At 40.1% G+C, this 15,255-nt stretch overlaps 1 pseudogene; it reads right to left on the bottom strand.

Annotated features, from left to right (window-relative positions):
• Window positions 1-6,107: 6,107 nt before the first annotated feature.
• LOC135507336 (protein crumbs homolog 1-like) overlaps window positions 6,108-15,255 on the bottom strand; it is a 31,573-nt pseudogene continuing 22,425 nt past the window's right edge.

Genomic DNA, 15,255 nt, shown 5'->3' with positions numbered 1-15,255 from the left:
AGATTTGTGATTATATTGTGAGGTGAGCGTAAATTGACTAACATTTTGTATATTCCCAATTTGTGTTTTGAGAATGAGTCAATTTACAAACAAAAAATAAAATACAACAAATAAAAATGTAAAGAAGAGCTCAAATCTTCATTTAGGAGAGGGATAGTTATGGTAGCAATAAGGCCCGCGGGGGTGTGGTATATGGCCAATATACCACTGCTGAGGTGGTATACACAACACAATGTTGATTGCCTGGACACAGCCCTTAGCCATGGTATATTGGCCATATATATTACAAACACCCGAGGTGCCTTATTGCTATTATATACTGTTTACCAACGTAATTAGAGAAGTAAAAACCTGAGAAGTCATACCTGTGGTTTACGGTCTGATATACCACAGCTGTCAGCCAATCAGCATTCAGGGCACGAACCAAACAGTTTATAATCATAATGATATGATAAAACATTTCTAAATATTGACATGCTTTTGTGTTCTTCTCAACAGCTGATGTTGCGCTTATCTTGATTGATTTAAGGATTTCTCCAGTAATTAAAACAAATATTTTATAAATTTCTGGTATTTGGCACATTACTTTTAAGCAATCCACAAAAGTTATTTTCCAGTTCCTGTATTGTATTTATTATGTATACGTACACAATAATATTAGAGCAGCATAAACATTAATTGAAAAATTATCGATTTAGTTTATTGTGCATATTTTATGGTGTGATAATGGATTCTGTAGAATATACAGTATTATATAGTATCTGCTAGTAAAAACACGTCTTAAAACCTCTGAAATATCCACCCCTTTTTTTTACCTAAAATAACATATCCAAATCTGTAGCTCAGGACCTGAAGCAAGGATGTGCATATTCTTGATACCATTTCTAACTAGGCAAGTCAGTTAAGAACAAATTCTTATTTTCAATGACGGCCTAGGAACAGCGGGTTAACTGCCTGTTCAGGGGCAGAACAACAGATTTGCCTAGTCAGCAAGGGAATTTGAACTTGCAACCTTCCGGTTACTAGTCCAACGCTCTAACCACTAGGCTACCCTGCCGCCCCATGAAAGGAAACACTTTGAAGTTTGTGAAAATGTTAAATCAATGTTGCAGAATATAACATTTTAGATCTGGTAAAAGATAATACAAAGAAAAAAAACAAGCTCTTTTTTTTGTACCATCTTTGAGAAAAAATAATGTGTATATACTAGGGCTATCAGAGTTAATCAGTCCAGTTTCTGTAATTTTAGTGCACCCAAATACATAATATATACAGATAAAACCAGCAATGCAATGTAAAAAGTTTGAGTTTAAAGGTCCAATGCAGCCGTTTTTAATCGCAATATCAAATCATTTCTGGGTAACACTTTAAGTACCTTACTGTAATTGTTTTCAATTACAATTATCATGAATAAACAAAATGGCTTCTTAGCAAAGGGTAATTTCTCAAGCAAGAATCTTGCTAGGTTTTTACAGACATGATTGTAGTATACTATAGCATTCACTGTAGTGTTTTTGTGGACTTGACTGTAGTATTCACTGTAGCTGTTTGTGGACTTTAATACTGTAGTATTTACTGTAGTATACTGTTGTATTTACAGTTAATTATAGTATGAATCATGTTTATAGTACAGATTATGGTATACTATATTATTTACTGTAGTGTTTTTGCGGACCTTAATCATTTACTCTTGTGTTTTATTATCTTTGAGATAGAAGTGGAGGCTTTTTCTTTGATGAAACATACTGGAGAAATACTAAAACAGCACATTTTCAATAACCTGTAAGTAGTTAGTATTGGCATCTATGTACGATAGTTCACTGTTTCTGCTCTTTTCAATAACTTTAAGGAACACAATATACAGTGCATTCGGAAAGTATTCAGACCACTTCTTTCCACATTTTGTTACGCTACGTCGCTCCCCCTGCCCCATCAATCGACACACAATATCCCATAATGACAATTCAAGAAATATTTGCAAATTTCTATAAAAAAAACTGGAAATATCACATTTACATAGTATTCAGACCTTTTACTCAGTAGTTTGTTGAACCTTTGGCAGCGATTAGAGCTACGAGTCTTCTTGGGTATGATGCTACAAGCTTGGCACACCTGTATTTGGGGAGTTTCTCCCATTCTTCTCTGCAGATCCTCTCAAGCTCTGTCAGGTTGATTGGGGAGTGTCACTGCAAAGCTATTTTCAGGTCTCTCCAGAGATGTTCGATCGGGTTCAAGTCCGGGCTCTGGGTGGGCCACTCAAGGACATTCAGAGACTTGTCCCGAAGCCATTCCTGCTTTGTCTTGGTTGTGTGCTTAGGATCATTTTCCTGTTCAAGGTTTTTATCAAGGATCTCTCTGTACTTTGCTCCGTTCATCCCGACTAGTCTCCCATTCCTTGCCACTAACCCCCCCCCCACCACCACAGCATGATGCTGCTGCCACCACCATGCTTCAGTGTAGGAATGGTGCCAGGTCTGCTCCAGACATGACCCCTGGCATTCAGGCCAAAGAGTTTAATATTGGTTTCATCATACCAGAGAATGTTGTTTCTCATGTTCCGAGAGTCTTTAGGTGCCTTTTGGCAAACTCCAAGTGGGCTGCCATGTGCCTTTTACTGAAGAGTGGCCTTATTGGTGGAGTGCTGCAGAGATGGTTGTCCTTCTGGAAGGTTCTCCCATCTCCACAGAGGAACTCTGGAGCTCTATCAGTGACCGTTGGGTTCTTGGTCACCTCCCTGACCAAGGCCCTTCTACACCGATGGCTCAGTTTGTCCCGGGAGCCCATCTCTAGGAAGAGTCTTGGTGGTTCCAAACTTCTTCTATTTAAGAATGATAGAGGCCACTGTGTTCTTGGGGACCTTCAATGTTGCAGACATTTGTTGGTACCCTTCTCCAGATCTGTGCCTTGAGACAATCCTGTCTCAGAGCTCTACAGACAATTCCTTCGACCTCATGTCTTGGCTTTTGCTCTGATGTGCACTGTCAACTGTGGGACCTTATATAGACCGACAGGTGTGTGCCTTTCTAAATCATGTCCAATCAATTGAATTTACTACAGGTGGACTCTAGTCAAGTTGTAGAAACATCTCAGGGATGGTCAATGGAAACAGGATGCATCTGATCTAAATTTCAAGTCTCATAGCAAAGGTTCTGAGTTCTTATGTGAATAAGGTATTTATGTTATTTGTTTTTAATAAATTAGCAAACATTTCTAAACCTGTTTTTACTTTGTTATTATGTGTAGATTGAATAGGGAACATTTTTTATTTAATCAATTTTAGAATAGGGCTGTAACATAAGAAAAATGTGGAAAAATACTTTCTAAATGCACTGAATGGTCTTGCCTCTCAAATATAATCCAGTTGAATCAGGAATTCCCCATAGTAGCTGTTTTGGCCCCTTGCTTTTTTCAATTTTTACAGAGTAAAGCCAGAGTGACTGTATGTTGATGACACAACACTATACACGTCAGCTACAACAGCGACTGAAATGACTGCAACACTCAAGAAAGAGCTGCAGTTAGTTTGAGTGGGTGGCAAGGAATAAGTTAGCCCTAAATATTTCTAAAACTAAAAGCATTATATTTGGAACAAAACACTCACTAACCCTAAACCTCAACCAAATATTGTAATAAATAATGTGGAAATTGAGCAAGTTGAGATGACTAAACTGCTTGGAGTAACCCTAGATTGTAAACTGTCATGGTAAAAACATATTAATGCAGTAGTAGCTAAGATGGGGAGAAGTAAGTCTATAATAAAGCGATGCTCGGCCTTAACAACACTATCAACAGGGAAGGTCCTACAGGCCATAGTTTTGTCGCACCTTGACTACTGTTCAGTCGTGTGGTCAGGTGTCACAAAAAAATTACTTAGAAAAATGCACGGCTGGCCCTTAGATGTACACAGAGAGCTAATATTAATAATATGAATGTCAATCTCTCTTGGCTGAAAGTGGAGGAGAGATTGACTTCATTACTTTTATTTATGAGAGGTATTGACATGTTGAATGCACTGAGCTGTCTGTCTAAGCTACTGGAACACAGCTCTGACACCCATGCATACCCCACAAGACATAACACAAGAGGTCTATTCACAGTCTCCAAGTCCAGAACAGACTATAGGAGGCACACAGTACTACATAGAGCCATGACTACATGGAACTCTATTCCATATCAAGTAACTGATGCAAGCTGTAAAGTCAGATTTAAAAAACATTTTAAAATAACACCTTATGGAACAGTGGGGACTGTGAAGCAACACAAACATTGGCACAGACATGCATAAACACACACACACAATAACATACACACTATAGATACCCTTGGATCTAGTACTGTAGATATGTGGTAGTGGTGGAGTTAATCTTGTTTTTGACTGCACTGGGCCTTTACAAAAGTGTACTTTCTCAATTTACCTGATTTTGCTAACTTTGAAGTAAAATCAAGACATCAATATTCTCGTAGTATTTCTTTGTATGAAAAATCCGAAATTACAGTTTAATTTATGCAAATTCAGAACGAGCAATTAATCGCTAATAATTAGAATAAATTGCACGATTTACTGTAATTGATAAAATTATCATTTGACACCCCTAGTATATACACAATAAATGCACAAGCTATACATAAATATCAAATGGGGTTTATATCAACATTCTGCTTCATTACAACAACAAAAAACATGCAATACCTTTGGAAAAAGTTCAGTGAAAATGTATGCAGATTGTAAGGCACAAAAACAGCCTTCTACCATGTGGGAGTTTCAGTATGAAAATCTGGTCTATATGGCTATAGACAATAAAAGGGAAGTTTAGTATTTTACAACTTAATGTTAGATGGTTCCTCACCCTGAAAGTAGTTCATGGGCCAGGAGAAACTGTAATTTATGGTCACTTTCAGGGTGAGGAACAATCTAACATTAAGTTGTACATTAAAAAATTGTATTTCACCTTTATTTAACCAGGTAGGCCAGTTGAGAACAAGTTCTCATTTACAACTACAACATTTACAACTCATTGTCAAAATACTGATCTTTCTCTTGTAATACTGTATTGTAGTAGGAAGAGCTGCATGTCATTCTATTTAGAACAGATGAAAGTTAACTTGGTCTTCCTTGGCTGACTCTGATATACATAGTACTGAAATATGTACTGTGTCCCTTTACTCTTAATCGTCCACATTAACTTAAACTTATTCGGGATCGGTGTCCCTTCCACGGGACGGTTGAGCCAATGTAGGCTAATACGATTAGCATGAGTTTATAAATAACAAGAACATTTCTCAGGACATAGACATCTGATATTGGCAGAAAGCTTAAATTCTTGTCCAATTTACAGTAGCTATTACAGTGAAAGAATACCATGCAATTGTTTGAGGAGAGTGCACAATTTTGAACATGAAAAGTTATTAATAAACAAATTAGGCACATTTGGGCAGTCTTAATACAACAGTTTGAACAGAAATGCAATGGTTCATTGGATCAGTCTAAAACCTTGTGTACGCACACACGGCTGCCAAAATCTAAATTACACCTGGGCTGGAATAATACATTATGGCCTTTCTCTTGCGTTTCAAAGATGACAAAAGTACAGTTTATTTCTTTGTATTATCTTTTACCAGATCTAATGTGTTATATTCTGCTACATGCCTTTCACATTTCCACAAACTTCAAAGTGTGTCCTTTTCAAATGGTACCAAGAATATGCATATCCTTGCTCCAGGGCCTGAGCTACAAGCAGTTAGATTTGGGTATGTCATTTTAGGTGACATTTTTAAAAGGGGATGGAATGCCCCTAGATGTGATCTGAGGTCTGTTTTTCCATTCCACCCCCTAATGGTGAAGGTAAGGATATGGGGGGGGGTATACTGATCCTAGACCTGTGTCTAAAAGGTGTGGGCAACATCTACGCAAAACTTTCAATCAACTCGTCATAGCACATGTTGACACCCAATGGCCCCGAGTCATCCATGTTGGTTCCATTAGCCCCTCAGTCTGTCCATGTTTGCGCTCAATGGCCCTAGTCATTCATGTTGGTTCTCAATGGCCCCTAGATGTCCATGTTGACTCCCAATGGCCCCTAGTCATCCATGTTGGCTCCATCAGCCCCTCAGTCATCCATGTTGGCCCCAATGGGCTCCTCGTCGTTGTCCATCTGCTGGTGTTCCCAGTCTATCTCTGGGCCATCATCAATGTGCAGGATGAGGTAGGAAATGAGCTGGAGCATGAATTGCAACTGCACCAGGCCCAGGTACAAGTAGAAGTCGTTGCAATCAACCGTGCACTGGTCGCCTGAAAAGTTGATCCCACACTCACAGTGGAAGCCATTGGGGAGGTTTTGGCAGTAGCCTCCGTTATCACAGGGGTTTAACAAACACTCGTCGAAGTCTACCTCACACCTGTTACAGACAGGGAATTTAATTAAATACATTGTTATTTTATTAATTAAATTAGAACATTAAATATGAATATTATTATTAATAATATTATGTCAATAATATTATTATGCATATACATTGGTACGATATTACAAAACAGACAGATTGGTGCTTGTAGTGGCCGTAAAATAAAATTGACAAAACATTTTGGCATTCATCATTCTTTCTCATCAGAAATTTGTTCTTGAATTCTATGACCGCCTCAGACCACTTGTACGCATATTTCCTTGTTGAAACAAGTCAATATACAAATTTAAATGATTTATTTTAGGAGACATCAAATCAAAAAATGTGATTTAAACACCTGACATATGAATTCTTGAGGAGAAAGCTGCTTAAGGTATCACAATATGTGGTTCTGTGTGGCTCAGTTGGTAGAGGTAGAGCTTGGCGCTTGCAATGCCAGGATCGTGCGATTGATTCCCACTGAGGTCACCCATTAGGAAATGTATGCACACATGACTGACTGTAAATTGCTTTGGATAAAAATGACTGCTAAATGGAATATGTTATTTTTAGGGCTGTCAGAGTCGATCAGTTAACTTTTTGTCATTTGAGTCCACTCGTTTTATTTTTATCGTAATTAATCGCATTGTCTGAAAGCCTTTTTAAATACACTGAAAACATCCAAAATACATAATCTACACAGATAAAAACAACAATCCAATGTAAAAACAAGTTTATATTGAGGGTAAAGAAAGTGTGCTTTCTCAATTGACCTAATTTTGCTAACCATTACTTTAGACAAAATCAGGATGTCAATATTGTTTTGTTTTTGTATGAAAACTTGTGTGCAAATTTGTTCAAATTCAGGATTTGCAAATTAATAGAAATGAATCACAACAATTCCTGAGATTTAACTCAATTACATTTTTTTTTTATCGGAATTGCAAGGAAGCAACCCGAAAATGTTTACAAAGTTATTTTCCAGTTCTTGTATTGTCACAATTCCCTTTTTGTTTACAAAGCTCTACTACACAAGCCTATGGCTTTCCTAACTTTGCTGAAGAAGTCTAAAAACATGAGTTGCCAAACCCGTTCACAGGGTTGATTAACATTTGAGGTTCCTCGGGTCTCCACCGATTTAGGCAATCCGTTTTTAGCCTCACTGCAGGAACAATTTGCAAAACTCATTACAGTTAGATTTTCTGGTGCTGCTCAGACAGTTTATGGTGTTAATTGAGAAAGTAGTAGCTGAGGACTGTAACTGTTTTTCATAAATGTGGTATTTTGTATTGATTGGTGTTTTTATTTATACATTGTACTGGTTACTGTGATCAGGGCACCCTCTGGAATGAAACCATGGTCTCAATGGGGTTTTCCTGAATATATAAATAATACAAATGGAAAGTATGTACAGAGTAATATTATTAAGTAACATAAACATGGATATAAAAGTTTGATTTAGATTCACTCAGTGCATTATTATGCAATGTTTGTCATATTTTCACCTTTACATATTATGTATGTACAGTACATATTGGGATTATAGCTTTCTGCTTTTGTGTTAAATAATCTGTTTCTTATTATAAATGACCTGCTAGTAACAACATTTCACAACTATAGATGTTCTCACTGTTTTACCGGCGCGCAACTCAAAAGAATAGGTACAGTATGTACAAAATATATACACAAGTTATACATCCATACATACACTTTTATTTTACTAGGCAAGTCAGTTAAGAACAAATTCTTATTTTCAATGACTACCTAGGAACAGTGGGTTAACTGCCTGTTCAGGGGCAGAACGACAGATTTGTACCTTGTCAGCTCGGGGATTCGAACTTGCAACCTTTCGGTAACTAGTCCAACACTCTAACCACAAAGCTACCCTGCCGCCCCACATACATACAGTGCCTTGTGAAAGTATTCGGCCCCCTTGAACTTTGCGACCTTTTGCCACATTTCAGGCTTCAAACATAACGATATAAAACTGTATTTTTTTGTGAAGAATCAACAACAAGTGGGACACAATCATGAAGTGGAACGACATTTATTGGATATTTCAAACTTTTTTAACAAATCAAAAACTGAAAAATTGGGCGTGCAAAATGATTCAGCCCCTTTACTTTCAGTGCAGCAAACTCTCTCCAGAAGTTCAGTGAGGATCTCTGAGTGATCCAATGTTGACCTAAATGACTAATGATGATAAATACAATCCACCTGTGTGTAATCAAGTCTCCGTATAAATGCACCTGCACTGTGATAGTCTCAGAGGTCCGTTAAAAGCGCAGAGAGCATCATGAAGAACAAGGAACACACCAGGCAGGTCCGAGATACTGTTGTGAAGAAGTTTAAAGCCGGATTTGGATACAAAAAGATTTCCCAAGCTTTAAACATCCCAAGGAGCACTGTGAAAGCGATAATATTGAAATGGAAGGAGTATCAGACTACTGCAAATCTACCAAGACCTGGTCGTCCCTCTAAACTTTCAGCTCATACAAGGAGAAGACTGATCAGAGATGCAGCCAAGAGGCCCATGATCACTCTGGATGAACTGCAGAGATCTACAGCTGAGGTGGGAGACTCTGTCCATAGGACAACAATCAGTCGTATATTGCACAAATCTGGCCTTTATGGAAGAGTGGCAAGAAGAAAGCCATTTCTTAAAGATATCCATAAAAAGTGTCGTTTAAAGTTTGCCACAAGCCACCTGGGAGACACACCAAACATGTGGAAGAAGGTGCTCTGGTCAGATGAAACCAAAATTGAACTTTTTGGCAACAATGCAAAACGTTATGTTTGGCGTAAAAGCAACACAGCTCATCACCCTGACCACACCATCCCCACTGTCAAACATGGTGGTGGCAGCATCATGGTTTGGGCCTGCTTTTCTTCAGCAGGGACAGGGAAGATGGTTAAAATTGATGGAAAGATGGATGGAGCCAAATACAGGACCATTCTGGAAGAAAATCTGATGGAGTCTGCAAAAGACCTGAGACTGGGACGGAGATTTGTCTTCCAACAAGACAATGATCCAAAACATAAAGCAAAATCTACAATGGAATGGTTCAAAAATAAACATATCCAGGTGTTAGAATGGCCAAGTCAAAGTCCAGACCTGAATCCAATCGAGAATCTGTGGAAAGAACTGAAAACTGCTGTTCACAAATGCTCTCCATCCAACCTCACTGAGCTCGAGCTGTTTTGCAAGGAGGAATGGGAAAAAATTTCAGTCTCTCGATGTGCAAAACTGATAGAGACATACCCCAAGCGACTTACAGCTGTAATCGCAGCAAAAGGTGGCACAACAAAGTATTAACTTAAGGGGGCTGAATAATTTTGCACGCCCAATTTTTCAGTTTTTGATTTGTTAAAAAAGTTTGAAATATCCAATAAATGTCGTTCCACTTCATGATTGTGTCCCACTTGTTGTTGATTCTTCACAAAAAAATACAGTTTTATATCTTTATGTTTGAAGCCTGAAATGTGGCAAAAGTTCGCAAAGTTCAAGGGGGCCGAATACTTTCGCAAGGCACTGTACATACATACATACATACAAATGGGGTTCTATTAACATTCATCTTCTTAAATTAGAAAACATAAATACCTTTAGAAAAAACATTGTTCCCACAAATATTTTCTTGTTGTAAGGCACAGAAAAACAGCCTTCTACCTAGATGGGCTTTCACTATGAAAGTCAGATCTGGATGGATATAGACATTAAAATGAGCATACTCTATGGTAATAGGAAGAGCTGCAGGTCATATAATTAGAACCGTTAACTTTAATCTGTTCTAATCACGTCACCTTCTTTGTCTGACTTGTTTAACGCAAGCCATGTTGATACACCATACAGTACGAAAATATGTACAGTATCACTTCACCTCTAAATTGTCCAGATTAGCTAATTGGGAGTGGGATGCCCCAGGAAATACTGAGGATAGGATTTCTATGTACCCCTTAATGGTGAAGGTAAGGATTTGGGGAGGGTATACTGATCCTAGAACTGTGTCTAGGAGGTGGGGGTAACATCTACCCAGAAAACTCAATCAACTCTTCGTAGCACATGTTGGCTCCCAATGGGCCCTTAGTTGCCGTCCATCAGCTGGTGTACCCAATCAATCTCGGGGGCATCGTCGAGGTGCAAGAGGAGGTAGGATGTCAGCTGGAACATGTATTGCCACAGCAGCAGGGCCAGATACAGGTAGAAATCATTGACATCGATCTGGCACTGGTCACCTGTAAAGTTGATCTCACAATCACAGCGGAAGTTGTTGACGAGGTTGTGGCAGTAGCCTCCGTATTCACAGGGACACGACGCACACTCATCAAAGTCTACCTCACACCTGTTGCAGACGGGATTTCATGAAATATACTTCTATTACTTTATAGTTATTTGATATTTTAATAATAAGATTATTATTATTAATATACATTGGTGCAATAGACCAATTAGACCAGAAATATCAGCTATCCCAAGGTAACAATCTTCCAATTAAAAAGTTTTTATAAAATGCACCTACCTGGATTTAAGTCAACTCTTTCAGACACCATAAAAGGCATTTCATTTTCACATTTATTGTCCAACAATAAATGTGTTTAAAGGCCTTGATTGTTTAATTCTAACATTCGATTATCCAAATATGTCATACAAATTTATGCAATGCAAATCTCCAAACGTATTTTTGTTTTACTTATACCACTATATAATGCTCCAGAGCTAATTCTGTTGATAATTCATATTTTATCTTCAAGGGAGATGGAGTTGACACGTTATGGTTTTGACCATGGTGATATCAATATTGTTTGTTTAAATCTATCACAAGTAGAGAACTTATCTGACCTTATGAGGTCTCGTCTTGTTACACTATATGCAATCCGGAAATGAAGGTGGGGTCCTCATGATATAGTTGACCCTGTTCATTCCTCAGTCATTTAGGATTTTAAGAAAAATCATTGACCAAACCATGGGACACATCTTTAAGGAGTCACAGTTTAAAGTCACAGGGGGTTAGTGCAATGAACTATATAAGAAACGTTTTCGTATTTTTTTGCCAGTTACAGTTTTTGGGGCGAGTTTTGGAGATTGAAATTGGGATCCTTTGCTCAGGACAAGGATTGTCTTTATCTTCAAAAATGCCTGAAATACATTGAAATTACACTTGGGCTTCATTAAGATTCATTGACACAAGCGTTTACTACAGATGTACTATTGTTTACAGCCATGGCTTACCATTGCCCTATAAAACCTGGCAGACAATCACAGGTGTTGTCCAGTTTAGAGCAGTTCCCCCCATTGAAGCAGCTGTAGTTCCATCTGTGGCCAGGACACATGGATACGGGCAGGTTGGGGTATCTAGAGTAGAGCGACACAAACGTATAAGAATGAGATATGAGAGTTAGGAGTCTGATAGCTGGCATCATGGTTCAAACAGGATTGTTAGCTAGTTGACTCAGTTGATGTGTCTAGTCACTGCGTGAACCTGTATTGGCTTGAGACAAGATTATTTTTACAAATTACTTGAAAGAACTTAAAATTTCTTACGGTATCTTTTCAATGTACCACGGGACTTCTGGAACCTTCTCACTGAAAGAGAATGATTTTAAGGGTAGTTTTGTGTTCACATCCCCCTTTTATGTAATATGTCACACACACAATTGAATCATAGCTTTGGATGGTTTTGTTGTGCTTTGCATATTTGTCTCTGGACATGTTCTCTTAGCGTTTAGCCTTATGTTAGCTGAATAGGGATTGTAGATAGGTTAGGGTTTATGGGCAAAATGGGGAGAGTTTGAGACTCACTTGCAGAGGGGCCCGGTCATGTTCCTGGGGCAGAGGCAGGTGTTGTTCTGGAGGCCCCTGAGACAGGTGGCCCCTGGGCCGCACTTGTTGTTCTCACACGTATCCACATCTTTATCACACCTGGCCCCCCCGTACCCTGGCTCACATGCACATACGTAACCCTCCCCTAGGACAGTGCATTTTCCATGGACGCAGGGCTTGACAGCGCATGTGTTGGCATCATTCTGGCATTGTGGCCCAATCCACTCAGACGGGCACCTGCAGAGGGAGAGGTCAAAGAGGTCCTCACATACCCCCTGGTTCAGACAGGGGTTGGGCGAGCACACACTGGCTCCCCAGCAGCCATATTGTGGGGTGGCGACACCGGGGGTCATCACAAACTGCTCCTCTTGGGGCCTGGGAAGGTTCAGGTCGGTGTCACCATAGTAGGGCAGCGGGAGCCCACCGATCTGGACGGGGCCCAAACATCCAGCCAGGTTCCCCCCAGCCTCAGGCCCCAAACCCCCCAAGAGGATGTCCACTCCCTCCCTGAGGAAGTCCAGGCTCCCAGAGGCGGCTTCAGACACCTCCTTCTCTCCTCCCTCTCTTCCCCCGTCCAGGATCATGATCCACCTGGAGGTCTGTAGATCCGGAGCTTCCATGGAGATCTCCACTGTGTGCCACTGGCCGTTGCTGAGAAGGCCTTGGCTCTGGACAGTCAGCTTGGGGGAGGCCTCGCCACTGCCGGCCTGTAGCTCCAGCACCAGGCGAGAGTCTTGGAGGGAGATTGTGAGGAACTCAGAGCCTTTCTCGGCATGTAGTAGCGTGGTGTCCGTTTGCCTGGTTCGCACACTGAGGTGGATGCTGCTGAGGTGGCGGCTGATCTTCTCATTGCCTCTGTAGGACAGTATGCCGTCATTCCAGAAGGTCACGTTGGACACACCTGGAATGCAAAACAGCAGAGGGTTAATTAAGACGTAGGGTTCTATTTTAACAAACTTAACATAAGCCTAGTGCTGCCGGTAGCACTATAGGCCCCGGGTGTGTCAGAAATAATTGTTCTATTTTCACAGCCGGAATTATGAGCGCAATAGCTTGCGGTGGCATGAAATGGCTGGGTTTTGATGAATAAACAAGTTGTAGGTATGATGAGGGTTTGGCCACTCACTGGCCAATCAAGGCATTCCTTGGCTTCATACTGCATGCATTTATCTCAGGTTGTGTAAGTTATTGACGGTTTTGCGCCGTTATCAACTCTAATTCGGCCGGGGACACTAAATATTCTTGTCCTAGTCCATTGTGGATTTATACTAAGATGTATTAAAGAGCGTAGGTTACAGTAATGAGTGATGGCAATATCCAGCATTTGATCAATATGTTTGGAGTGTTGACAATCAACATTGTTGTAATTGGCTTCAACGAGGCTTCTCCTCAAATAAAAAATACTGGGCTCCAGTATGTATGAGGCACATTCTCAGTAAGCAAGACATAGCCTAAGCCTACCGTTAATTATGTTTTTTGACTGAAAAATTTGAATATGTTTGGAGGAGTGTGTCTTTGGTAACTGGATAAGATGCATTTCTTTGGAAATGGGGATGGATACAAGCCGAATGGAGTATGCACTGTCCTATGTGCAGTGGCCATCCGTCATTCAGGGCAAGTGGGGTAGACTCACATTTTCAGAAACAAAATGCCTGTTTTGCATGTTATTTTGGCATTAATACATGTCACATATCAGTTGGCAAACAATATAAAAAATAATATATTTCATTAATTTAATAATAACGCCGCACACAAACATGGTCTCTTGTTTGTTTTCTTGAGAAAGGCAGCTCCAAAATGTAGGTGTTTCAGCCTAACTCAATGCTTTCTGTGGTGGTGGGTCACCCATGGGGACACTACATCACTGCTAAGTCAAAGGGTAGACTTTGAGAATTCTAGCCCCTTGGGTGCTACGAGTTACATCAGAAGTGTCCATTCAAGAAGGCTCAAGGTCATTGGCCCCAGCTAAAATGACATCAAATCACGTTATATGTACAGTAGTTTGTTTGGCCTGATCATGTCAACATTACCGATCGCTGCCTGCACCTGCCCGCCTGTCCAACATCACTACTCTGGACGGCTCTGACTTAGAATATGTGAACAACTACAAATACCCAGGTGTCTGGTTAGACTGTAAACTCTCCTTCCAGACTCACATCAAACATCTCCAATCCAAAGTTAAATCTAGAATTGGCTTCCTATTTCGCAAAACAAAGCATCCATCACTCATGCTGCCAAACATACCCTTGTAAAACTGACCATCCTACCAATCCTCGACTTCGGCGATGTCATTTACAAAATAGCTTCCAATACCCTACTCAATAAATTGGATGCAGTCTATCACAGTGCCACCCGTTTTGTCACCAAAGCCCCATATACTACCGACCACTGCGACCTGTACGCTCTCGCTGGTTGACCCTCGCTTCATACTCGTCGCCAAACCCACTGGCTCCAGGTCATCTACAAGACCCTGCTAGGTAAATTCCCCCCTTATCTCAGCTCGCTGGTCACCATAGCAGCACCCACCTGTAGCACGCGCTCCAGCAGGTATATCTCTGGTCACCCCCAAAACCAATTATTCCTTTGGCCGCCTCTCCTTCCAGTTCTCTGCTGCTAATGACTGGAACGAACTACAAAAATCTCTGAAATTGGAAACACTTATCTCCCTCACTAGCTTTAAGCACCAGCTGTCAGAGCAGCTCACAGATTACTGCACCTGTACATAGCCCATCTATAATTTAGCCCAAACAACTACCTCTTTCCCTACTGTATTTATTTATTTTTGCTCCTTTGCATCCCATTATTTCTCTCGACTTTGCACATTCTTCCACTGCAAATCAACCATTCCAGTGTTTACTTGCTATATTGTATTTACTTCGCCACCATGGCCTTTTTTGCCTTTACCTCCCTTATCTCACCTCACTTGCTCACATTGTATATATACCTATTTTTCTACTGTATTATTGACTGTATGTTTGTTTTACTCCATGTGTAACTCTGTTGTTGTATGTGTCGAACTGCTTTGCTTGATCTTGGCCAGGTCGCAATTGTAA

The sequence above is a fragment of the Oncorhynchus masou genome, chromosome 3 (genome assembly GCF_036934945.1).
Source record: "Oncorhynchus masou masou isolate Uvic2021 chromosome 3, UVic_Omas_1.1, whole genome shotgun sequence".
NCBI lineage: Eukaryota > Metazoa > Chordata > Actinopteri > Salmoniformes > Salmonidae > Oncorhynchus > Oncorhynchus masou.
The sequence above is the reverse complement of the archived record's forward strand: the minus strand, read 5'-3'. Positions and strand labels throughout refer to the sequence as shown.